Source organism: Pseudophryne corroboree, chromosome 12 (genome assembly GCF_028390025.1).
Source record: "Pseudophryne corroboree isolate aPseCor3 chromosome 12, aPseCor3.hap2, whole genome shotgun sequence".
Taxonomy (NCBI): Eukaryota; Metazoa; Chordata; class Amphibia; order Anura; family Myobatrachidae; genus Pseudophryne; species Pseudophryne corroboree.
The window spans coordinates 131,606,864-131,629,796 of NC_086455.1; the positions used below are offsets into that span (position 1 = coordinate 131,606,864).

At 46.1% G+C, this 22,933-nt stretch overlaps 1 protein-coding gene across 2 annotated transcripts in view; it reads right to left on the bottom strand.

Annotated features, from left to right (window-relative positions):
• The window catches only part of GREM1 (gremlin 1, DAN family BMP antagonist), a 77,239-nt gene that overhangs the window by 44,999 nt on the left and 9,307 nt on the right, over positions 1-22,933 (bottom strand). Inside the window, exon 1 of one of the 2 annotated variants that reach the window (XM_063947308.1) lies at positions 20,754-21,056. The exons of the other annotated variant lie outside the window; for it this stretch is intronic. The gene's annotated coding sequence lies outside the window, so the exon portion shown is untranslated. Of the gene's footprint in view, positions 1-20,753; positions 21,057-22,933 lie in introns of those variants that run through there. 2 annotated transcript variants of the gene reach the window in all.

The following is a 22,933-nucleotide window of genomic DNA, read 5'->3' on the forward strand; positions in this document are numbered from 1 at the left end:
TCGCTTCTAATCGCACAGTGTGTATCCAGGACTGCGCACTCCCACGGTCGCATGCGACAGACGCTTGTTTTGTTGTGCTGCAAATCAAACCAAGCGTCTGTCGCTAGTGTCCTGTGTTATGTTAATAAAGGATGGAACATGGTCGTTCCGTCCTTCATTAAAATCGATCCTGTGTGTTCAGGCGTTCTGGGCTGACGGGGATTCGTTCCTATGTCGGAACGAATCCCCGTCATTCCAGTGTGTACCCAGCCCAAGTGCTATGAACAAGTTGTGTATGTGAACGGAATACTATAGCTAATTCATACAGGCTACCAGTGAGGTAAATGTTTGATGAAAGGTGATACATTACACTGAGGTGATAGATTACACTGTATTTGGCTATGCAAACACCAGCCCTTCATTAATTATGCCTCACTGAGAAAAATTTGAAGTGCAAGTATTAACAATTGCATGCAAATCATGATATTACAAATGTTGCTAAACATAAATTGGATGCTTAGTGTTTGCAGAGTGAGGATAGCAGAGTGATATATATGTACTTACATTTTAAGTTGTAAAGAAGTTAATCTGTAGTTACAGTGCCGCCGTTAAGGGGGGAATGCTGGGATGTAGTACTGGGCCCGGACAGATAGGAGGCCCCGGGACTCAGGGGCTGGGGGGGCAGGGTGCCCCCCCCCCCCCCCCCCCCGAGCCAATGCAATTTAAGGGTTCCAGAGCCACTGTTGCATTGCATTCCCTGCGAAAAGCTGGGGCCACATGCTTGAGTCTGCCCCCCAGGCTGAAAGTTGCCAGCCAGCCCCTGCCGGGACGTAAGTGTTTATTTCAGTCAGGGGAGGGGGTCACGGTGGGCGATTGTGCCACTGACCAGAATCCTCTGTAGACATGGCCATGGTCAGTGTGCGCACCCGCCTTCCCCCAGTTTAGAACGCGGCACAAGCAGAGGTGAGCATGCAGTGCTCATTACACAGAATGGTAGCCAGGATGATGAATGGGAGCGTCTGCTCCTTTCCAGTCATGGCCGCTCCTTGTCGCCCGGCCCATGACTGAGTGACATGTGGAATGGAGAGTGGTTAGTTGCTGGTAACATGGGGCTATGTTGTTGGGCAATACTGTATAGGCTGTGAATAAATGGATTTAATGCATCAAGGCTTTAAAGGGGGATGGGGGTCGGGGGGCTCTGCCTATTTTGGAAGCACTGGACCACAATTCCTGATGGCAGCTCTGTGTGGTTGTATTAGTTGTCAGATGTTTTCTTTCAGTTTAAGCACAGGCTAAGTGCAGACTAGTTATTAAATTGTAATCATCACACTTGAATTCTTCACACTGCTTATATCAGCTTACGGCTATTCAGCTTCCTAGTGCTTAATATGTAAACATATTTGGATGCTCACTGATTAAGACCCCTCCTCAATGCCCAACACCCACAAAGGAGGTGAGCAATAAAAAACAAAAACAAACAAATGGTGAGAGGGAAAGACTCCATTCCTGATTCACAAAAAAATCCAAACGTTAATCAGGTTTAAAGCTGATATGTATGTATATATACACACACACACACACACACACACACACACACACACACACACACACACACACACACACACACACACACACACACACACACACATTCTCTCTCTCTCTCTCTCTCTCTCTCTCTCTCTCTCTATATATATATATATATATATATTTATTATAGAGAGAGAGAGAGATTCAGGGTGCACTCATCAGTCTTCATTAATCAGTTTATTATTCAATCCAAGAATAAAATTAGGACTGAAACGTTGATGCTTCTTCTTCTTTTTCTGTACATTAAGAAGGATTTTTCCTTTTTTTGGAGTTCACACCCGAGCAGCTGCTCTTTATTGGATACGTGAGTGTGGACTTTCTATTTGGTATATATATATATATATATATATATATATCAAAGCTTATTGCACGGCACTCCCTGAGTCCTCAGCTGGGGTTGAAGCAAAATGAAATGGCCGGTGCCTTCCAGTGGTTACAGCAGGCGCTGTGTCCAATAATAAATCCGGAATAACGGCGGCACTCACGGCGTAAAATGAAGAGGCAGACGCAAGTCTGATATCAACGTTTCAATGTTAGAAAAACCTGACGAAAATGTTTTTCTAACATTGAAACGTTGATATCAGACTTGCGTCTGCCTCTTCATCTTATAATTTCCCATGCTCAATATTTGTGTCATTTGTGATGTAAATTCGATTCATTACAGATTATGTCATATCTTGGACATCCATCACCATGTGAATAATAGTTGTAAAAACTCAATTATGGTATTATGACTGTATATTGATTAGACCCCTGATGAAATCCTTTGGACGAAACACGTAGGGTTGCAAATCAGAGTCCACATCTTTTCAGAAAAAGAGACTACACCGGTGAAGCAGCACCTTTAACATTGGTAAATAAATTTAATTTTAAGCAATGTCTGTATATTTGTATGTGGATTCACTTTTATGAATGCTGTTTTTTAATTGTAAATAAATATCTGTTAAATTTCCAAAAAGGCGTTCTTTGGTACCCTAATAAAGGGATAGAAATCCTTGAGGTGTTAAAAATAGGATTTTAATTACCTACTGGTAAATCCTTTTCTCGTAGTCCGTAGGGGATACTGGGAATCCATTTAGTACCATGGGGTATAGACGGGTCCACTAGGAGCCTTGGGCACTTTAAGAATTTGATAGTGTGCGCTGGCTCCTCCCTCTATGCCCATCCTACCAGACTCAGTCTAGGAAACTGTGCCCGAGGAGATGGACATACTTTGAGAGAAGGATATAGAAAAAAGGATAGTTGTGAGATTATGAACCAGCACACACAAACAAGAGGAAAGCCATGCTAACCAAACTTGAAACCAGGAATAGCAACCGCTGAACAAAACAACATTACTGAACCAAGTAACAGTGCAGGAAGAACGAAGCACTAGGCGGGCGCCCAGTATCCCCTACGGACTACGAGAAAAAGATTAACCTGTAGGTAATTAAAATCCTGTTTTCTCTTATGTCCTAGAGCATGGGTCTTCAACCTGCGGCCCTCCAGCTGCTGTGAAACTACACATCCCAGCATGCCCTGCCACAGTTTTGCTATTAAGGTATGCTAAAACTGAGGCAGTGCATGCTGGGATGTGTAGTTTCACAGCAGCTGGAGGGCCGCAGGTTGAAGACCCATGTCCTAGAGGATACCAGAAATCCATTTAGTACCATGGGGAAATACCAAAGCTCCCAAACCGGGTGGGAAAGTGCTGAGGTTCCTGTGCAGGACTGGTTGACCAAACTGGAGGTCCTCAGAGGCCAAAGTATCGAACTTGTAAAACTTTGCAAACGTGTTCGAACCTGACCAAGTAGCTGCTCGGCAGAGCTGAAAATCCGAGACACCCCGGGCAGCCACCCAAGAAGAACCCACCAACCTAGCAGAGTGGGCCTGTACAGATTTTGGAACCGGCAATCCTGCCGTGGAATAAGCATGCTGGATAGTGTGCCTGATCCAGCGTGCAAATGACTGCTTTGAAGCAGTACACCCAATTTTATTGGGATCATAAAGAACGAACAGTGAGTCCAATTTCCTGTGACGAGCTGTCCTCTTTAAGTACACCTTCTAAGCCCTCACAACATCCAAAGACTTTGAAGTAGCAGAGGTGTCCGTAACAACCGGAACTACAAAAGGTTGGTTGATGTGAAATGTGGACACCACCTTAGGAAGAAATTGCTGACGAGTCCTGAGTTCAGGTCTATCCTCATGGAAAATTAAGTAGGGGCTCTTGTACGACAATGTCCCCAGCTCTGACACACATCTTGCTGAAGCCAAGGCCAGCAGTGTGACGGTCTTCCACGTAAGGTACTTTACATCCACCTCCTGTAACAGTTCAAACCAGTCCGATTGGAGGAAGTGCAGAAGCAAATTGAGATCCCATGGTGCCGTGGGAGGCACAAAGGGAGGCTGGATGTGCCAAACACCCTTCAAGAACGTCTGAACCTCAGGGAGAGAAGCCAATTGTTTCTGAAAGTAAATAGACGAAATGTGGACTTTAATGGAGCTTAGACGTAGGCCCACATCCACTCCCGACTGCAAGAAAAAACAGGAGACTTCCCAGATGAAACTCTACCGCAGAATATTATCTCACTAAGAGATATACTCCTTCCATATACAGTGGTAATGTTTAGCCGTTACCCCCTTCCTGGCTTGGATCATAGGGGGTCATTCAGACCTGATTGCTCGCTACGGTTTTTTTTGCACTGCTGCGAGCAGATAGTCGCCGCCCATAGGGGAGTGTATTTTCGCTTTTCAAGTGTGCGAACGCATGTGCAGCTGACTAGTACAAAAAAGTTTTGTGCAGTTTCTGAGTAGCCCAGGACTTATTCAGCCGCTGCGATTATTTCAGCCTGTCCTGGACCGGAATTGACGTCAGACACCTGCCCTGCAAACTCTTGGACACGCCTGCGTTTTTCCTACCACTCCCAGAAAATGGTCAGTTGACACCCAGAAACGCCTTCTTCCTGTTAAATTCCTTGCGATCGGCTGTGCGAATGGATTCTTCGTACAATCCATCGCCCAGCAAAGATCCGCTTTATAGTTGTACGACGCGCCTTCACATTGCGGTGCATACGCATGCGCAGTCCTGACCTGATTGTAGTGCAGCGAAAAATCCTAGCGTGCGATCAGGTCTGAATGGCCCTCATAGTTGGGATGACCTTGTCAGGAATCCCTCTCCTGGCTAGAATCAGCCGTTCAACTTCCATGCCATTAAACGTAGCCGCAGTAAGTCCTGATAGACGAACGGGCCCTGTTGTAAAAGATCCTCGCAAAGAGGTAGAGGCCACGGATCTTGGATCAGCATCTCGAGAAGATCCGCATACCAGGCCCTTCGCGGCTAGTCCGGAGCAATGAGGATTGCTTGAACCAAATCTAGGGATCAGAGGAAGTGGAGGAAACACGTACAGCAGCTGGTAGACCCACGGAGTTGTCAGAGCGTCTACCGCCAGTGCTTGTGGGTCTCTCGACCTGGAACAATACCACTTGAGCTTCTTGACGAGTCGAGAGGCAATCGTGTCGATCTGTGGATATCCCCACCAACGTGTCAACCACTGGAACACCTCCGGGTGAAGGCCCCACTCCCCCAGGTGCAGGTTGTGTCTGCTGAGGAAGTCTGCTTCCCAGTTGTCTACTCCCAGAATGAAGAGCGCCGATAAAGCCACGTCATGTTTTTCCACGCAGAGGAGAATTCTTGACACCTCTGACATTGCTGCTCTGCTTTTCGCTCTGCCCTGTTGGTTTATATATGTTACCGCTGTTACATTGTCTGACTGGACTTGAATGGTCTGATTCAGAAGTAGAGATGAGGCCTGCAGAAGGGTGTTGCAGATAGCCCTGTGTTCCAGGATGTTTATTGGAAGGTCGACTTCCCGACTTGACCATCTTCCTTGAAACTGCACCCCCTGGGTGACTGCTCCTCAACCTCTCAGGCTTGTGTCTGTGGTTAGCAGAATCCAATTCTGAATCCCAGAACCTGTGACCCTCGACGAGGTGAGAAGTCTGTAGCCACCACAAAAGGGAGATCCTGGCTCTTGGCGACAGATGGATCCTCTGGTGCATGTGAAGATGCGATCCGGACCATTTGTCCAATAGATCTAGTTGGAAGGGCCTTGCATGAAACCTTCCGTACTGAAGCGCCTCGTAAGAGGCCACCATTTTCCCCAGAAGGTAAATGCACAGGTGAACCGAGATCCAGGTTGGCTTCAGGACAGCCCAAACCATCGACTGGATTACCATAGCCTTCTCCAAGGGAAGGAACACTCTCTGAGGCTCTGTGTCCAGTATCATTCCCAGGAAAGGAAGCCTCTGCGTCGGTTCCAGGTGAGATTTTGGTAAGATCAGAATCCACCCGTGTTCCAGGAGTAGTCTGGTTGAGAGGCCAATGCTGTCTAACAACCGCTCCCTGGACAGTGCCTTTATCAGAAGATCATCCAGGTACCGAATTATGGTGATCATTCCGAGTTGTTCGCTCGGTAATTTTCTTCGCATCGCAGCAATTTTCCGCTTATTGCGCATGCGCAATGTTCGCACTGCGACTGCGCCAAGTAAATGTGCTATGCAGATAGGTATTTTACTCACGGCATTACAAGGTTTTTTCTTCGTTCTGGTGATCGGAGTGTGATTGACAGGAAGTGGGTGTTTCTGGGCGGAAACTGGTCGTTTTATGGGCGTGTGTGAAAAAACGCTACAGTTTCTGGGAAAAACGCAGGAGTGGCTGGAGAAACGGGGGAGTGCCTGGGCGAACGCTGGGTGTGTTTGTGACGTCAAACCAGGAACGACAAGCACTGAACTGATCGCACTGGCAGAGTAAGTCTCGAGCTACTCAGAAACTGCACAGAGATGTCTTTTCGCAATATTGCGAATCTATCGTTCGCAATTTTAAGATGCTAAGATTCACTCCCAGTAGGCGGCGGCTTAGCGTGTGCAATGCTGCTAAAAGCAGCTTGCGAGCGAACAACTCTGAATGACCACCTATGTTCACTACCTGTTTGCGGAGTAAAAATATCATCTCTGCCAACACTTTGGTGAACACTCTTGGTGCCGTGGAGAGACCAAATGGCATGACCTGAAACTAGTAGTGACAGTACTGCAGTGCAAACCGTAGATAAGCCTGATGAGGCGGCCAGATCGGAATGTGAAGGTACGCATCCTTGATATCCAGAGACACTAGGAATTCCCGCTCCTCCAGACCTAAGATCACCGATCTCAGAAGACTCCATCTTGAATTTGAACACTCGTAAGTATGGGTTCAATGACTTGAGGTTCAAAATCAGTCTTACCGAACCGTCCGGTTTCGGTACTACAAACAAGTTGGAATAATACCCCTTGCTTTGCAGATGAGGTGGAACTGGAACAATGACCTGAGTCCTGTAAAGTTATACTTGCCTCTTGCGAAACTGGCAAGCATGATTTGAAGAATCTGTGAGGTGGGAGCTCCTGGAACTCCAGTCTGTAGCCCTGGGAAATAAGATCTATGACCCAGGGATCCTGGCACGAACTTGTTCAGATGTGACTGAAGAATTTTAGTCGGGCTCCCACCTGCCAGTCTTCCAGGCATCGTGGTCCACCGTCATGCTGAAGGTTTTGAGGAAGCAGAGCTTGAGCTCTGTTCCTGAGAACCTCTGGCGGCGGTAGAAGAACTTCTGGGCTTGCCCCTAAACTTGGCATCCGAAAGGACTGTAAATTGGGACCTGAGTAAGCCTTCTTGGCTGGGCGAGCTTCAGAAGCAAGATATGTGGACTTACCCGCAGTAGCTTTGGAGATCCATTTGTCTAGTTTATCTCCAAATAAGGCCTCTCCTGTGAAGGATATGCCTTCCACGCCTTTCCTGGAGTCCGCGTCAGCAGTCCACTGGCAGAGCCATAAGCCCCTGCGTGCTGACACTGCCATAGCTGTGGTGTGTGCATTAAGCAATCCTATTTCTTTTATGGCTTCCACCATAAAGTTCGCAGAGTCCTGTATATGTTGCAGGAGTAAAAAAATCTCCCTTTGAGGCAAGGTATCTAACACCTCAATTAGGTTACCCGACCATTTGGCAATGGCTTTAGTAATCCACCCACATGCTATAGCGGGTCTCTGGGCCATCCCAGCAGCTGTATACAAGGATTTGAGTGTGGTCTCAATTTTACGATCAGCCGTGTTTTTCAGGGAGTCTGCACCTGGGACAGGCAGTACAATTTTTTGTGATAGCCTGGATAATGATGCATCCACTATCGGTGGATTTTCCCATTTTTTCCTAAAAGGTGATAGCAACCTTTTAGGGATTTGAAATTTCCTATCGGGATTAACCCACGGTTCTTCAAATATGGTATTTAGGGGGTCATTCCGACCCGATCGCTCGCTACAGTTTATCGCAGCACAGCTATCGGATCGGAACTGTGCATGTAGAGGCGATCGCTAGGGAACGGGCATGCGCTGTGCTGAGCAGGGGGAGAGATGTTTGCTGAACGGTCTGTGTTAAGATCACTCAGCACACATCTCCCCCATCAGTACTGGTCTTTAGCCAGGTCACAGACTAAGTAAATAGATTAGGGACTCAGTACACTAATAACCGCTCCCCACCCTGCTATGACCCCCTGGTACCGCTGAGGTAATCTGGAGTCTCTCCGGAGGAGCTGCGCGTCCCTGTTAGTCAGCATCTGTGTCAGCTGCAGAGGGAAAATGGCGCTGGTGAGCTCCTGGATCCGCTCATAGTGAAGCCCTGCCCCTTCAATGTGAGTGATCTTCCTGCTCTTTTTTACACTGGCTGAGGTAATTTTGTGCCTGAGATTGAGTCAGCCCCCTTTTAAGTCTGTAATGCCAGTAAGGGTACTGTGTACACATATAGTGTACTGAGACTCAGTTCGCCCCCTCAGAAGCCGTGCATCTGCACGGTGTACGGAGTCTGGAGACCCAGCCGCCATGGTAGAAGCCGTGCGCCTCCGTACCCTCATGCTGCCATAATGGCAGGCGACCCGCTAACTGGGATGCCGGCTTAGTACTCAACACTCTTCTATCTTCTGGCTCTGTTAGGGGTGGTGGCGTGCTGCGGGAATGTACGCTCACCATGGTGGGGCTTGCAAATAGTTCCCTCAGGAGCTAGTGTCCTGTCAGCAGGGAACGGGACCATGAACCCTTCAAGAGGTTGGGCCGTTTCCCTCCCCCCCTAAGTCCCACGAAGCAGGCAGGCTGGTGCCATCCAGTCCTGCCTGAAAATAACAAACATATAAAATAAATGCTGAAAATTCTTCATGAGCTTCCAGAGATGTGACCGGCTTCTGCGGGCACATTTTCTAAACTGAGTCTGGTAGGAGGGGCATAGAGGGAGGAGCCAGCCCACATTATTTTATCGGTTACATTTACTGAATTACCCTAAGATATCCTATTTTTTATATATACAGGTTGAGTATCCCATATCCAAATATTACGAAATACGGAATTTTTTGAGTGAGAGTGATATAGTGAAACCTTTGTTTTTTGATGGCTCAATGTACACAAACTTTGTTTAATACACAAAGTTATTACAAATATTGTATTAAATGACCTTCAGGCTGTGTGTATAAGGTGTATATGAAACATAAATGAATTGTGTGAATGTAGACACACTTTGTTTAATGCACAAAGCTATAAAAAATATTGGCTAAAATTACCTTCAGGCTGTGTGTGTATAAGGTGTATATAAAACATAAATGTATTCTGTGCTTAGATTAAGGTCCCATCACCATGATATCTCATTATGGTATCCAATTATTCCAAAATACGGAAAAATTCTATATCCAAAATACCTCTGGTCCCAAGCATTTTGGATAAGGGATACTCAACCTGTATATATATATGTATCCAGCATTATGTCGCCATGGTCACTATGTCAACATTGACAGCGCCGACATGGAAAAAGTCGACATGAGTTTTTCACTTTTTTGTTTAATTTTATGAACTTTTTCATACTTTACGATCCACGTTGACTACGATTGCGAACGGTAACCTGTGCCGAGCGAAGCGAGCCGTGCGAGGGGACACGGTGCACTAACTGGGGTTCCCGGTCACTTTACAAAGAAAATTACACCCAAAAAAATGTAAAAAAAAACTCATGTTGACCTTTTTCCATGTCGACCTTGTTCAAGTCAACCTAATGACCTTGTCGACCTATTTCAGCTGTCGACCTAGTCACTGTCGACAAATAGGGATCAACCTAATGAGTGTCGACCTACTTACGGTTGACCCTATGATCCACACCCCACCCACCACAGTGGCCACAAGTGTATGAAACTGGTTCAAGGAATACTGTGCGCCGGGATCCCGACATTCGGCAACGTGAAGACCACCCGGTGCAGAGTGATGGGGTGGCATCTATATGGTGTAATGTGGCAGAGGAGGTGCAGAGTCACTATACAGCAGCGGCACAGGGAGGGACAATAAAGCTTTCCACTGCTCAGTCGTGTGTGCCCAGTGTTTCAAACATGGGCTGCTATAGGAAGAGGGGGGGAGGGGGTTGGGTGGCCTGCCCCTATTGATTGTAGCAGGAAAAGAAAGAACATTCTTATCTACAGAAGCACAGCAGATACTGTGAGCCTATGTTAATCAGGGGCCTGGAGCTGCAACTCCATCCTCCCATTGTTAACCCAGCCCCAGACGCACATATCAAATACACAAAGTATTAACTCCTCTGTGTACATGGCTTTAGTTTAACACCCCTTCCCCAACATTGGTATAGTACTGCTTCGCAACATGACAACTTAATATATCCAACATTAGAAGCCACACTCCAAACACATACTGGTAGGCCAATTGGTTTCTGAGTCGACGTGGCTGATGACACAATTTGTACTGAACTGCATCATTGCCCCCCCCCCCCATCCTTCACAATGCCAGTAACCACACCATTGTGCATCAGCAGTCGGAAGGGTCACAATCAGAGCCTACCCTAACCAATATGATGCCCTAGGCAAGATTTTGTCTGGTGCCCCCTAGCACCACCGCTAGTTCTGCCTTTGACCCTGCACCCCTTTCCCAGCACCATCACCCATTTGCCATAGCAGTCCTTTTTTTCCCTACCCCCTGTAATTTAAATAAGAACACTGTGCACATTCGGCACACAGCCCAAAAAGGTATGTGTTTTTGCTGGCAAGGGGAATGGCCACACAATAGTACCCCAATTCAAATTATGCCTCACAGTAGTGCAACTTTATTCACAATTTATCATGTGATAGTGTCTCTAATTCACATTACATCACACAGTAGTACCACTTTACCTTATATATGTTACTCCTCACAGTAGTGCCCCTCATTCACATAACATCATATTGAATTGCTCCTTATTCACATTACACCACATCATATTGTTCCTTATTCACATTACAACACACCATATTGCTCTTTATTCACATTAGACCACACAGTAGTGCCCTTTCTATACGTTACGCCACACAGTAGAGCACCTTATACACATAATGCCACACATTGGTAATGCATTAATACACATAATACCACACAGTAATGCCCCTTACACATATGAAACACATTATTAATGTCCTTTTAAACATAATGTGCCTTACACATTATGCCAACCCTTATTAATGCCCTTATACACATAATTTCCCTTACACATATGCCGCACATTATTAAGGCCCTTATACACATAATGACACACATAATGTCCCTTACACATATGCCACACATTATTTGTGCCCTTATACACATAATGACACATATAGTTCCTGGCGTGAGTCAACTGGCAGCTCTGCTAACGTCGGGTGCCTATTTTTTATGAAAATGCATCTTATTTGCATTGCTATGTGGCTAGGATGCACAAGCAGCTTCTGCTGATTAAAATGATATGCGGCATGCCTAAATACTGTGTGCGACTGTGGCTGTATCTGCATATGAAATGCTGCACACAGAATATAGGCATATCATTTTAATCAGCAGAAGCTGCTTGTGCCTTTAGGCATACCAGGTACCCTAGGCAATTGTCTAGTTTGCCAATGCCTAGGGCCGGCTCTGGTCACAATGATGCAATCATGTAATTGTGCTCACCTGCCATCTGGAGGAGGAAGCCAGGAAGTTGGAAAGAGTGCCCCCCTCAGATGGTGTCACTGAGCAGCGGTGATAGCAGTGATGGGTGATACGCAATTGCACTGTGCTAGGAGAGGCTGGGGGCTGCACCGCAGCTCCTGTCACATTGGGCATGTCCCCACAATGTCAAATACTAGAGGGCAGCACAGCACATAATGTCATACACTAGAGGGCAGCACAGCGTAGCTGTGGTATATTTCAGCACCACAAATAAATAAGTCTGCCTGGTGGTAGAAATACATTTCTGAAAGGCTCAGTAGAGTAGCATTGAAATGTAAAACTGATGGCTAGTTTGCCAAGGAAGGATGCGGAATAAGAACGGGGTGACACAGCACCGATTACGGGGCCACTGTCTTTGTAAAGGACAAATAAGATGCTGTAGGGTGAACACAAAAGATAAAGCAAGGCGGGTCATTCCGACCTGTTCTCACGCAGCGGTTTGTCGCTGAGGTGCGAACGGGTCTGGAATGCGCATGCCCAGCGCCTGCACGTCATTGCCCGGCGACAGGGGTTGCCGGGTTATGTCGCGCTCTACGAAGACAGCGGTCGCAGAGCCGACCGCAAGAAGATTGACAGAAAGAAGGCGTTCCTGGGTGGATCCGGACCGTTGGCTGTCGTTTTCGGGGAGTGGACAAGAAAACGCAGGCGTGTCCAGGAGAACGGGGGGCGGATGTCTGACGTCAAAGCCGGCCCCAGCATGGCAGAGATCGTCGCACAGGGTAAGTATGTCCAGGGCTAGTCATGTATTGCTTGAAAATGTTTTAGCTTAGCAGGGCTGCACAAGCGATCGCAGCCTTGCTAAGCTAAAATACACTCCCTCACAGGCGTGTACTAGTTGATCGCAGCAGCAGCAAAAAGTTGCTGGCTGCGATCAACTCGGAATGACCCCCAATAAGAGATAACATTGCTCCATGGTAAATATCTGCAGTAAACTCCTAGCATGCCATCAGCAATTAGCTTTGCATGTCAGCTGGGAGATAGGCAATGTTCTCAATGTCCCTTAGGTCACAGAGTTCAACCAGGCAGATGTGGAAAGGCTGCACTGCTAAGGGGAGGTAGAGACAAGATCCCTGCAGCAGATGGATTGTTTCTTGAGATTGGAAGAGATTAATACAGATACTTTAAACTCTGTCGATGTATAGGCAGGGCTGCCAAGAGAAATCCTGGGCCCCGGTACAGTAACTTCCTGCCCCCCCTCCCTGCAGGGGGTGTGGCCACAACCTTTTAGTTGCATGGCTGCACCACTTTGTGGGCACGTCTAGCACACAAGAAGTACCCACTCACAGGAGCATGACATACCTCCTAGCAGTCGGGACAAAAGCATTCACTAATAGGATGGTGGGTCAGTCACATAAAAGCTGCATTGGTTGCAGAGCGCATTTCTTGGAACACCATCATTTTCTGAAAGTGGATCCTCTATTGTAATTTTGGGATAAAAGATGCGCTATAGCGTGTAAGTGCAATCATGGTACACACACACACACACACACACACACACACACACACACACACATATATATAAAAACCACACACACACACACACACACGCACATATATAAACACACACACAGAGTATATGCAGAAATACCACAGAATTTTCAGGACTTACTATGATTAAAGTTGAATAAACTGAAATGTTGACTCGCACATTAATGGTCATCATCACCAGAATATATTGTTACATTAGTAAGTCCCGAGAGTGCCACTGTAGTTCTGCTTATATTACCTGTCAACCCACTGAGGGCACCCGGGCAATTGTTTAGTAATTTGGACAGAGTGCCAGCCATGACATATATAGGTAGATAAATAGACACACACACACACACACACACACACACACACACACACACACACACACACACACACACACACACACACACACACACACACACTTGCCTATTCACAGGAGGCGTGGTCATGCACCCTTTGAAAAAATAGCGAAAAAATATATATTTTAAGCGCCAGAAGTCAGCAGCGTGTGCTGGGCTAAGGAAAAGAGCTGTAGCTGCTGTTGCCAATTAAGTGGGAGGAATCTTGGGGCCCCCACTGGGCCCATCCATCAGACCTGGGTCCGGTTAATTTGTACCTCCCCCCCCCCCCAGCCCTCTCTCGGCAGCACTGTGTATAGGTACTATTACAGCTGCATGTTATTAGCAGTATTTTACATAAGGCAACTTGTATCTAAGTGGTACTTTAGATGAGGCGAGGAGATCTATGGTAATCATCTTCACTGCTGGACTAGAGGGAGAATAGAAGGCATTTAACAAAGACAAGATGACTGTTGTGAAATATGTTTGTTTGACAAGGTCACTGCTGTCGGAATGAATCAGTTACTTGAAGTACAAAATGCAGTAGAGCCAATTATCTCCACAGTGCAATTGTTTTATTGTTTTCTTTTGGACCCTCAGATTCATGTTAAGCAATCTTGGAAAGTAATTGGAGAAAGCGGATGCACTGAAGTCAAGTGTGAGGTATTAAATAAGTTACTAGGAGCACATCTGCGGTACTCTTATAATGCGGTCACAAGGAGCTTCCACATCGAATGGACCATATTTATTAAGAGGGGGAAAAGGTATTTTCTCTGAAAAAATACATATGTGTTTGAAGATGATATACTGTAGCTATTTTCCATATATAAAAGGCTATTGCTATGGTAGCCATCTTTGGGACTCTCTGGTCAAGGCCTATTGACTGTCCTCCAATCACTATCGGCTTCTCAGGATAGTGACAGAAGTGCCAGTGAGTAAAAATTATTTTTATATTTTATTATTTCTTTTTATTAACAGTTTCTTATATAGCGCAGCAAATTCCGTTGCGCTTTACAATTGGAAATAACAAAGATATAACAAGACTGGGTAATAACAAACAGTCATAGAGGTAGGAAGGCCCTGCTCGCAAGCTTACAATCTATACTGTGCTTTCACTACGCACATGTGAACCGGCAAAGCCAGCTTGCATTTGCACAGAGGGTCTCTGCAGTAAAGCTGTTTCCTCATGCTGCTGGTAAGCCAGCACAGGTAGCTCGCACGCAGTTGTGTAACCAGGAGCGGTTCTAGGCACGGGCAAGCAGGGTGGGCAGCCGCAGTCATCCTGCAGGTGCACGCCACCCACCCACACCCCGAATCCTGCGCCTTGCTCCCGCTCCCCGGCTGCAGCAGGCGCCGTGGGCTGTGTGGGCGCCCGCTGCAGCCGGCTCCATCGTCAGACACTAGAGGTCATAATTGACCTTTAGTGTCTGTGCGGCGCCGCCATGGGAGAGACGTCATGACGTCTCTTTCATAGAGAGCAGCGGCCGGAGCAGCAGCGGCACCAGAGACGAAGCAGCAGCAGCGGTCGGGAAGCAGGAGCGGGGCTGGTGAATATTGTTTTGTTTGTTTGTAGTGTTTGTTAGCGGCGCTACCAGGGGGCACAACTACTGGGGGCACAGCTACTCCGGGCACAACTACAGAAGGCACAGCTACAGGGGGCACAAACCAGGGGGCAAATCTACAGGGGGCACAAACCAGGGGGCACAACTACTCTGGGCACAACTACAAGGGGCAAAGCTACAGTGGTCACAAACCAGGGGGCACAACTACTGGGAGCAAATCTACAGGGGGCACAACTACTGGGCGCAAATCTACAGGGGCACAACTACAGGGGGCACAACTACAGGGTGCACAACTACTGGGGGGCACAGCTACACGGACATAACTACTAAGGCCATAACTACAGGGGGCATAACTGTGGCAACACCCCTTCCCTATGAAGTCACGCCCCTATTTTTTGGCGCGCACTATGTTTGACCTTGTGGGGGGGATATGGCACCGAAGGAAACTTTCGCCCTGGGCGCCACAAGGTCTAGAACCGGCCCTGGGTGTAACTAAACATTCGTGTGCCCCATAGCAAAATGGTGAAACTTTGATGTAAACACAGTGCTTTGACAGGGGAGGAGGCCCACTGTTGCAGCTTCCTCTACTACTGTAGTTACACCTTTGCTTACAGGTTAAACTATGCTCATTAACAGTACATAGTTATTTCTTCTTTTGTGCAGAGAACACCCTGCAACATGATTTCATTTATAGCTTACAGAACCGTATTTAAAACAAAAGATTTGATCATTGTTTTGTTATGCTGCATCCTACTACTATTGCCCTGTGCTGTGATGCACCTTTTTATAGTCGTACAGTAGGTGTCACTTGTTATAGCAGTTTAGGATGGCTAACACTGAGAGCTCCCAATAGAAAACATGCTAAGAGCTCTATTAGGGGGTGCAATGGTGGCATTCATTTATCAACAGTGACAAAATGTTGACAGAATATTTACGTTCATATTTCAGCCAATATCAAACCTCATACTTACTCCCGGAAGTTGTGGGAGACTCACATTTTTGGGATAGCCCCCACTCCCCCAGATGAGTGGCTGATTCCTAGTGAAGTGAGCAGAATGGGGACATAATACTGGAAATTACGGCTCTGTATGGAAAGATGGTGCTAAATTGATGCAAATTGTGCCATCTTAGCCCTGCCGCTTCCTCATGGATACGCATTTCGCAGCATTCTGTCACAATGGGGCTGGGGTCTAATGATGTGGGAGCACGGCTCAGCCACGGAAAGTGGCTAGCTGCATCTCTTCTCTGAGTTTCTCCCGGAGAGGAGAAACAAAATGTAGGCAACCTTAATGGCAGCTTAACATTAATTCCATGTGCTGACGTTCAGAATGTGCCGGCATTATAGTGCCGGCATTTTGAATGTGAACATTTTGACTTGATTACCTATTAATCAATATTTGCCACAACCAACACATGGCATATTTTGTCTTGTATCTCACAAGTGTGGACACCACCAGCATTCATTAATACCAGTAGCGGACCTTGCTATGGGCACGCAGGATTTTTGCCCGGGGTGCCGCCTTCCGGAGGGCGCCGCCGCCGTGGCAAGATCCGCAACTGGTGCCCCCCAGTGCTCGCTAGATACGGTGCTGTGCGGCACCGCATTGCATTGTGGGAGCGCCGCATAGACACTAGGGGTCACAATTGACCTCTAGTGTCTATGCGGTGCTATGGGAGAGACGTCATGATATCTCTCCCATAGATCAGGGGAGTGGTGCCGGAGACGGAAGACAGCAGCGTTCGGGAAGCAGGAGGGGGGGTTGTAAGTATTAATTAATTAATTTATTTATTTTTAGCGGCGCAACTGGGGGCCCTACTCTACAGGGGGCACGGCACAACTAGGGGGCACTACTCTACTGGGGGCACAGCTCTATAGGGGGCATAACTGACCACGCCCCTTCTCCATGAAGCCACACCATTATTTTTTCGCCTGGGGCGCCACAAAGTCTAGATCCGGCCCTGATTAATACGTACCTTCCTCTGGACCCTCAGCTATCTTTCCTTCTCAGTTACTTGCAGCAAAAAGTTGAAATATAATACCCTATTGATAAGTGAAATTTGTAAATATAATACCCTATTGCAAATGTAATACCCTATTGTATCTAGTCAATATCTTAGTGATCTTACCTCCTGATGAGCAATGGAAGTCACTAATACCCCTTTTCCACTACTTAGCACAGGTCGCAGCCGGGAGCCTGACACAGGTGCTACCCGGCTGCGGCCCGTGCTCAGCCCCCTTTCCCACTGCGCTCACCAACCCAGCATATTGCTGGGTTAGTGATGCTGCTATAGACGTGGCAGGCGCGGTGCTGGGAGATCACATGATCTCCCAGTGCCGCCCTTCAATACAGTGTAAACGGGAGCCGTGTCATATCGACATGGCTTCCGTTTACACTACAACCCTACCCGGATAATTCCCGTGTCCTACCCCAGTAGTTATCCAGGTTTTTGCGTGGGGACCCTTTTCCACAAGCAAAAAACACGGGTAAATGCGCGCCCCCGTGCATTTACCCGTGTTTTTTGAGCTAGTGGAAAAGGGGTATAACTCTCAGCTGGTTCATTCTTCCTTCTTTCTTATAGAGAAAGGCCAGTACCTCCCATAATACCACCACTCAATGGTGGTCATTCCGAGTTGTTCGCTCGTTGACGTTTTTTGCAACACAGCGATTAGGTGGAAAATGCGCATGCGCATGGTACGCAGCGCGCATGCGCTAAGTAATTTAACACAAAACTTTGGTGATTTGCACAAGCTCGAGCGATGTTTTTTCAACGCTCGAGTGATCGTAGTGTGATTGACAGGAAGTGGGTGTTTCTGGGCAGCAACTTGGCGTTTTCAGGGAGTGTGCTAAAAAAGGCAGACGTGCCAGGTAAAAACGCAGGAGTGGCTGGAAAAACGGGGGAGTGGCTGGAAAAACGCAGGGCGTGTTTGTGACATCAAACCAGGAACTAAACGGACCGAGGTGATCGCAATCTAGGAGTAGGTCTGGAGCTACTCAGAAACTGCAAGGATTAGCAGTTCTGCTAATCTTTCGTTCGCTATTCTGCTAAACTAAGATACACTCCCAGGGGGCGGCGGCCTAGCAATTGCAATGCTGCTAAAATCAGCTAGCAAGCGAACAACTCGGAATGAGGGCCAATGACCGACAATTGATATGGATAAAAATATTTTTTTTTTGCTCCCATCCAGGGCTGCAAGAACAGGTTGCTTGTTCCTTTTAAATGTCAAATTTCAGTTAGACGATTATGCAGTAAATTACAGAATAAAATATATTATAAAACACTTTGCTATATTCAACGCCTCGTTAGGCTTGGTCTAGTCAAGGGAACTATACCACAACGAGGTAAATAAAGTGTCCTACAAGAATCCCATTACAAACTACTACAGTAGATCAATTCTTTCAGGACAATTCCAGTTAATTCTCTACTGTAGAATATATTTCTATATCTATATATACACTATTCAGCATTCCCTTTTCTACCAATATAATAGAGCCCACTGTTCTTCACAAATATACTTTATATAATAATTAAACAGTCATGAAACCTAATATATGATATATGGCCCATATATCTAATTATTGAGATATTTGCTGTTGTTGACCTGGGTGATAAGGTTCATAGGGGATCCTGAAAGTCTTATCTTTCACAATATGAAGGTCTCCTTTAAGTTTATAAGAGCAAAATCCCTGGTTTCTATTGTCTCAAAAGGTTAAGTATAAATTCAGTATTTCACTTCATGTACACAGGGAGGGCGCAGCTGGACTTTGGGGTAAATGCCCTTCTGTATAATACGGCTGGCATATGGAAGGTTTCCTTATCCTTATGTCCTGACTATAAAGTTATTCACGTATAAAGGCTTTTCTTGAGCATTAAAATGTGTCTGCGACGTTTTAGCACTAGTTCTATGCTGGAATTACACCTGTCTAGTCACTGTCTCTAATATACAGTGCTTCACTTTTTCCACATTTTGTCATGGAATAAATTTATTTTTTCCCTCCAGATTCTACACATAATAATACCTCATAATGACAATGTGAAAATGTTTTTTTTTTTTTTTTTAGATTTTTGCAAATTTATAAAAAATTAAAAACTAAGAAATAACATGTACATAAGTATTCACAGCCTTTGCCATGAAGCTTAAAATTGAGCTCAGGTGCATCTTGTTTCCACTGATCATCCTTGAGAGTTCCTACAGCTTAATTGGAGTCCACCTGTGGTAAATTCAGTTGATTGGATGTGATTTGGAAAGGTTCACACCTGTCTATTTAAGTTCCCACACTTGACAGTCTGAGCATAAACCAAGCATGAAGTCAAAGGAATTGTCTGTAGACCTCTGAGACAGGATTGTCTTGGCACAAATCTGAGGAAGGGTATAGAAAAATATCTGCTGCTTTGAAGGTCCCAATGAGCACAGTGGCCTCCATAATCTGTAAATGGAAGAAGTTCAGAACCACCAGGCCTCTTCCTAGAGCTGGCCGGACATCTAAACTGAGCGATGGAGGGAGAAGGGCCAAGAACCCGATGGTCACTCTGTCAGAGCTTCAGCATTCCTCTGTGGAGAGAGGAAAACTTTCCAGAAGGATAACCATCTCTGCAGCAATCCTGTATGGTAGAGTGGCCAGACAGAAGCCACTCCTTAGTAAAAGGCACATGGCAGCCCGCCTGGAGTTTGCCAAAATGCACCTGAAGGACTCTCAGATCATAAGAAACAAAATTCTCTGGTCTGATAAGACAAAGATTGAACTCTTTGGGGTGAATGCCAGGTGTCATGTTTGGAGGAAACCAGGCCCTGCTCATCACCAGGCTAATACATCCCTACAATGAAGCATGGTGGTGGCAGAATCATGCTGTGGGGATGTTTTTCAGCAGCAGGAACTGGGAGACTAGTCAGGATAGAGGGAAATATGAATGCTGCAATGTACAGAGACATCCTGGATGAAAACCTGCCCCAGAGTGATATTGACCTCAGACTGGAGCGACAGTTCATCTTTCAGCAGGACAACGACCCTAAACACACAGCCAAGATATGAAAGAAGTGGCTTCAGGACAGCTCTGTGAATGTCCTTGAGTGGCCCCGCCAGAGCCCAGACTTGAATCTGATTCAACATCTCTGGAGAGATCTGAAAATGGCTGTGCACCAACGCTTCCCATTCAACCTGATGGAGCTTGAGAGGTGTTGCAAAGAGGAATGGGCGAAACTGGCCAAAGATAGGTGTGCCAAGGTTGTGACATCATATTCAAAAAGTTTTGAGGCTGTAATTGCTGACAAAGGAGCATCAAAGTATTGAGCAAAGGCTGTGAATACTTATGTACGTGTGATTTCTTAGCATTTTATTTTTAATAAATTTGCAAAAATCTCAAAAACACTTTTTTCATGTTGTCATTATGGGATATTGTGTGTAAAATTTTGAGGGGAAAAATCGATTTATTCCAGATTGGAATAAGGCTGTAACATAACAAAATGTGGAAAAAGTGAAGCGCTGTGAATACTTTCCGGATGCACTGTACTTCTCACCACTAAGAATAGAGCTTTCTGTCTGCTGTGTGTATTGAATGCATACCCTCCAACTGTACCTTTTTGCCAGGTACAGTACCTTTTTTTTATGGTATGCACCGATTTTTGACTCTCCAAACTTCCATTGAAAGTATATGAAAGGGGGAGTGGTCACGTCCCCTTCACCCATGGCCACGCCCACTTTTCTAATTTGTACCGATTTTTATGTGCAAAATGTTGGAAGGTATGCTGAATGGCTGTGTGGGGTCTGGGTAAATAGGCTTTACAGACCTCTCCAGGTGCTAGTGCTGTATCCTCCACACTGCCACTGTCCTCCATTAACCAGGCTTCACACCGCCCGGATTTTCTCCTCACAACGCCAACACAGACTGCCAGGACCCAGGTAAGCTCAGTGGCGCAGCTCTGCTTCCCTCCGGTCTGCTCTCAAACACAACGCAGCTCAGTCTCCTCAAATGGCCGCCTCAGCACACTCCTCACGCATAGCTCTCCACTCTAGGTCAGGTACCTCAGCCCAGTTAGCTCACCACAAAACAGCTCTTTCTCCCAACTGTCCCTAACCTCCCCACCTGACTCGTCATCTGACCCTGAGCTCTTCAGCAGTTGCCGGGGCTGCTGGGAGTTGTGGCCTGTCAGTTGTATAGTGACATACACCTGCACTGTAGTGTGATGTCTGACATACTGTAATGCTTCACAGTGAGGGGTATTACACAAATAGTTTAAACTGGCGAGTAACAAAGATAGGCAGAGATGCTTTATTGGCATCGCCTGAAATGCCAAAGGTATAGGTAACACTCTCATTAGGTGGGGCAACCGAGCGGTGAGAAGCAAGGATTTTAGGTGCTTGATAAATGGACTCTATGAGGATGGCAGTAAAGTGCACAAAATGTCCACTTTATTAAATAGCAAGAAGCTGTGATAGTGCCTGTAGATATATGCTGTATGTGGATGGCGAAGCTGCATCATTGCCATCTTTATACAAGAAGTGCCTCTGCAGCCATTGTTCAGCATGACTGCAGCTAGTAAAGTCACACTTCTGCAGCTCTCCAGAATCCTGTGGTGGTTTGCATATTTTTACAGTGCCTGTTGTCAGTGTTTACATTGCTTTTCATCACTTGATAAATAGAGCCCTAGAAGAAGAATCCCACCATCAAAATTTGCAAAGCCCTATAACACTAATATTCCACTAAAAAACACAATAAAATGCTTCTTGAAAGGTGATATGTTAGCTGACATTGCTGCCTATAGTTTGTTAGGACGGTACCGGTATGAATGGTGGACTCATTAGGTCGACATTGACATGGTCGATATGGACAAATGGTCGACACATAAAAAGGTCAACATGAGTTTTTTTACTTTTTTGTGTCGTTTTCTGCGTAAAGTGACGGGGAACCCCAATAATTGCACCGCGTCCCCTTGGTTGGCTCGCTTTGCTCGCCATGTTTCGGGCAAGGTGCCTCACTCCACTACCGCTGCGCTCGGCACAGGTTACCGTTCCCAATCGTAGTCCACGTGGATTGTAAAGTATGAAAAAAGTTTAAAAAAAGAAAAAAATGTGAAAAACTTTTGTCGACCTTTTCATGCGTCGACCATGTCAATGTTGACCAATAGTGGCCAACCTAATGAGTGTCGACCTTAACATTGTCGACCATCTGAATGGATACCTGTTAGGACAACCCAGATTGTTTCTAAATTGTTTTGCTGTCAGTCATTTTTATCTTGTGTTAAGAAATCCTCCAAATACGTGTTCCCAAATATTCATATCATATGTCCTGCTCTATAGCACGCAACGTTAGGATTGCAAAATTTGCAAATCGCAATCCGTCCGATTATCGAATGACTGCGCATGTGCAGCATTCACGCTGCGCACGCACCAGCAAAAATAGCAACATAAAATGCCGCAATGCGTACACACTGTGATTGCAATGCAGCCGCTGGTTGACTAACAGGAAGCCAGCTCTTCTGGGCAGAAACCCGCCATTTTATGGGTGTGTCTGAAAAAACGCAGGCATGCCCAGACGTATTTAAGGAGGGCCTCTGACGTCAGCGATGACCACTTCCAGCCTCTTGTGTAGCAAAAATTGTGGACGACCTTGCCTGGTGCAGATAGGCACATTTTTCGATGTTCCGGTACTTGTGTATGGTTTTACAATCAGCCCGCCTATTGCGATGCATTTGCAATTTTGAAAATGGGTGTATTTTCTCAAATTCTGGGCGGCAACTATTTGATCGCAGAAACTGCAATCCATAGGGTCCATAGCAAAGAACTTGTGATGAATCTACATGTTAAGAAAGAGATCTGTGCCGGTCAACATGCTCTGATATCTCCTAATAACCAACCATGAAAACAGACTGTTATGTGAAAGCCATTGCACAAAAGCCTTTTTTTATTTTGCTTTTTTTATTATTATTATTATTATTATTATTATTATTCCTCTGTAGGAAGTCAGATT